Here is a 5082-nt window from a genome sequence, read left to right as displayed (position 1 = left end):
GAAGGAGTGTCTATCCCTGTACCTGAAGGAGTGTCTATCCCTGTACCTGAAGGAGTGCCTAAGCTGTGTATAGCTTCCCTTAAAGGTTATTGACTGTCATACCCGTGTAGTCTAGTAATACCATCAGATGGTGTGAAGGTGACTCTAAGGACTACAATCTTTGAGGGGCAAGATCTTCATAGAAGATAGTTGATAGGATCGAAAGTCACAGTTTGGGGATACTGCAGTATTGCAACAATAACTACCAACAACTGTCCAAGCACGTAGGACTAAGAATAAAGAAAAAAAACCAGTGTCACGTCCGTAACATTATCATCATGTGATCTGAGCTGGTTAAGAGAGGCTAACATCTAAAAACCACATTGAATTTATCTCAAATTTGTTACTCTTCTTCTGATATTTGATGAAATGGGTTCGTCCCTCGTGTCTACGAATCTTTAAGTCAAATGGAGCTGAGTCAAACTGTTATTAAACGTACGCAGGGTGAGTCAATATTTTTTTCGAGGTCATTTGTATGAATGTAGAAAAAGACGTATACGCGTAGCTCACCAAAGGACAGCTGTATTTGAAAGCAAATTGGTACAAATAATCTTGAGAATCCTTTTATCACAACTATTCAATGAATCCACCGTTAGTATCAATGGTTGCTTCAATACAGATTTGGAAGCGTTTATATGCCCGAAACAGATGTTGATTATGGCGGACTTGAGATATTTTATGGTGTTATGGGGTTGTTGATTGACTTCTTTCGACTACGCCCCCTACGTAATAGTCCAGTGGATTGAGGTCTGATGAGCTAGGAAGCCATGTTTATGGGAGAACATGATCATGGAGAATGGCACGCATCTACGCTTGCGTTGTCCTAACCTTATGAGACTGCGCAGTGTTTTATTAGGAGAGTACAGTCTTCCGTTGCGTATTCTGTCTATTCAGGGCCTCACAACTTTCTCCAAAACCTCTGTGTAGACAACGGCATTGACTCTTAAGCTTTGTGAAAAAAAGTGTTGAGCCATGATATTTCCTTCGTTGTTGACGACTCATAGAACCATCACAATTGGTGGGAGCTAAATATGACTGTTGAAACCTCATTCGGGTCTCTGCATGACCATTTGTCGCTCCTTCGGTTTACTGTGAAGTAACGTATAATACCTTCGACTCTCTGCAGTTTTAAGATGTCTGCATTTCCGCTGAAACTTCAAACTACCAATTACTTTTTATCTTTCGAGTTTTGACTTTGCCTTTTTGAAGGCTTTCTCAAAAGTAACCTGCACTGGATCTTCTGCGAGAAAGCACTTCTCTTACTTGTTCTTCTCTTCAGTGAACCTGGTAATTGGAACATTATCATCATCAAGCCAGTCTCGGTATTTTATCTTCTTAAGACCGCGTACATCAAGCTCCGCGTCGTAAACCTGTACCTTGGATAGTTTCCCAGGTTCTTTCAAAGACAATATTGTCAAGTGCATTATGAAGAGCATCTTGCATTTTTAAGCTTTTTAGTTTGGATATCTATACGTTTCACCCCGCTGTCCTCACTTTTTATTGATCTGCATTTTTTTTTCATCTTGCCACGTACAAGTTTGTGGTGTGTACCACATTCTGCACCATGCATAACTCTTACGGAGCTGATATCCTGCAGGTATTTCTTTCTGGTGATGCTATAATCCAAGTCCATGCTTAGATTTCAGATGTACCCATGTTACTTTAAGGATATACTTTTGTTACAAGAAAGTATTGCATATGGCCAACTCAAATTCAGTGCATAGTTGCAAAACAAGACCATTAGTATTCACCCTGTTCGTGCCATGATGTTCCAAAGCAACCCAAATGTTGTGGTCTTTTCCCATACGTACATTGAAATCTCTGACCAGCGAGATCTTATCGGCATGTGGAATCGAAATTATACACCCTCGTAAATCTTCTATCCTGGGCAAGAGCATACATTGTAATAATAGTCATGAAACGTTCCCTGGACAGAACTTTCAGGTGTAGAATCCAATCACTAATAACTTGTGGTTGCTCCAGTCGCTTAGTAACCTCTGTCCGGACTGCGAAGCCTACTCCGCCATTCCCTTTCTCCCTTTTAGTTTCCCTTTCCTGAAGAACGTATAGCCAGCACTCCTTTTTAATATACGACCTTCATCAGAGAGTGCGGCTATACCAACATTATACTTGCTCAGTTCTCCGCCTACAGTAGCAGTTCTGCTTTCTAGATTCGAGGATGAATCCCTTTCAAGAAACGTTCTAATATTCCATGTAGCAACATTCAAAGCAATTCTATTCTTTTGAAAATTCTGGAAATTCTTCTTGATTCTCCGGCCAGTTTGAACGGCCATCGCTGCAGGTAGTTGACCAATTTGATGGTGGAACAAATAATCTTAGGCTCATCTTTTCTTGACCTCTCCCAATATTTGGCTGGACAATGTTTTCCCTTAAAAGGGTCTCTTCAATCACAAGAGACTCTGCCCAAACCAGATTCTGCTCCGAAAGCTGACAACGACGTTTGATAAGCCCTAAGCCAACTGCAGTTAAATAAGCGATTGTATACCTACAACTCGTTAAATCAGTACTCACCGCCGCTTTCCCATTCGCCGTAGGACTTTGAAAAAATATCGGCACACGGAGATCAGAGCAGAGCGCTTGTGCTATATACATACCAGCTTCTACGTACTAGCAGCCAGAATCTAATGACAACCAGGCATAAGATGTTTGGTAACTATTTTGACCGCAGGTTTTTGTAGAGTATCTTTCTTTCTTGAATACAAATAAGCACGCACACACGCACGCGCACATATATTAACAAAATTAATGATACAGATTACTACGAAGCTGCATAGCGCTACCTTTATTGGATTTATATGTTAGCTGTTGAATAACATAATTTGAATACCTGAGAGCAAACCGGTAATCGTTTTGAGGTAATCTCTAACTATATACATATATGTATGTGTGCGTGCGCGCGCAGGATTGTTTGAGTGTGTGTGCATGTATACATAGAAAGAAAAAATTTAATTGTAAATAATTTTTCTGCATACAACAGTACGAGATACCAACGTAATCCATTTCTTTGTAGACAATCCAAAAATCTACGCTCAAAGTATTTGCAATGCTGAGCAACATCTGGGCGAGTGATACTTTCTGCGACATAAGTGGAGGCACGTGGCTTAGTGATTAGGGGTGTTGGGCTAATGATCGTAAGATTGTCATTTCTATTCCTGGACTTGACGGCGTGTGGGGTTCTGGAGCAAAACACTTCATTTTAGGTTGCTCCAGTTCACTCAGCTGGCAAAAATGAGTAACCCTGCGATGGACCAGCATCTAGTAGGGTGTATATGCACCACGGAAACCAAGAAACTGGCCCTATGTATCTATATGACTAGGGAAGGATTTAGAAGGCGGTGAGCTGACAAAATTGTTAGCACGCCAGACAAAATGCTTAGCAAAATTTCGCCCGTCTTTACGTTCTGAGTTCAATTCCCACCGAGGTCGACTTTGCCTTTCATTATTTCAGGGGTCGATAAAATAAGTACCCCGAACTTGTTGGCTTTTTACCAAAATTTGAAACCGATTTTTTCTGCAATATAGAGATGGAATTTGACCAAAAGAAATGTTCATATTTGGTTACTGAATGTTGAAAAACGCTTTTATAAACCCACGACCTTTACATCAGTGGGGCCTCTGTTACCCCTATTCTCCACATGTGCTGCAAAAATCTAGTTGTATGATACTATTATAAAGATGCTTTGCTGAAGATTCGAAACCGAACCCACTCACGTGTTGCTTGTCAGACGAATGTCCGAGCCTTTGTGTTTTGTCTCTATGCTGGGATATCAATGAGAAACACCTAACCACCAAGGACCTTCGCCTGTCATAGAAAAGTCAATCCATTGTTTTAGGCTTGACCTACTTCCTGGCCAAACTTTATATAACTGAGACCATCTCTCTCTGGCCGTCTCCAGTTTTGAACTGGCTAAGTGAGAGCACATCCCTCTTAGTTTCATCCCTCAACCAGGAGCATAGCATCGGTCGGATGAAAAGGGACAACGCAATTCTTACCCCTTTCTTCCTCTCTGTTAGGAGACCCTACTTGGCTTCTACACACAGCTTCCAACGCACACTACCAGAGAGCGTCCAACACATTGTCATTGTTACTTATTTAAAATTATTACTGTGAATGTGTTACTAACCACTGTCGGCAAATAAATCTGTGAATATCTTTCTTTTCTCTTCGCTGTTGTTATTACGCTGTCTCATCCTACTTTCGACTATCTATATATAGCGTCCCGACACGGAACAAAAATCGCTATTTCTACATAAAGTAACTTCTCATTTATACGATACGATTGGTATCTCCGACGCTAGAGCTTTACATTCGTACATTACAAAAGGTGATCCTGTACATTACATTTGGTAACTTCGATATAAGAAATAATATCTTACCGCTACATTTGGTAACCTTGATGTAGACACACATCGATCCGTTATACTATGGTGCTAAAACAATTGAAAAAATGATACTATTGTAAATATTTTAAAAACAGATTTTGTTCAAACTTAGAAATTTTGTTTGCCATAAAAATAACGAAAGATGAATAGCGGCATATCAGTTACAAATATTTTTAAGACTGTAAAAGGTTGATAGTAGCAATAGAGACATTAGTCTCTCTCTATCACCTTTTAACAAAATTATATATTAAGAAACAGTAGAACAATTAACAACATAATAAAAATAAGTTTTATTTTTGGTGATGCTTGGTTTTACAAATCCTGTGTTATTCAGCCTGGCAGCCGCTGGTTGACTTGTGATCAGCATTGGAAGGTTAAAAGCTTCGTTGAGGCATCTCAAAGGAGCAAGTTGTTGTTACGTCGAAGGCATCGCGCTAAAAGAGAGTTAGAAAGCGCGTGAAGCGCTTTAAGTACTGGTTTTACTACGCATGCGCACTCGAGGGGCTTCCGGGAAGGCAGTCCCTTACGCATGCGTAGATTGTACTTCCTTAATGGCGGCCATAATTTCGCGCCACTACAAAACAGATTTCATTATAAAATAATATTACATTTTAATTAAATGATTAATAATTGGTTTTT

This window comes from Octopus bimaculoides, chromosome 24 (assembly GCF_001194135.2).
Source record: "Octopus bimaculoides isolate UCB-OBI-ISO-001 chromosome 24, ASM119413v2, whole genome shotgun sequence".
NCBI lineage: Eukaryota > Metazoa > Mollusca > Cephalopoda > Octopoda > Octopodidae > Octopus > Octopus bimaculoides.
This window is presented reverse-complemented; position numbering follows the sequence as displayed.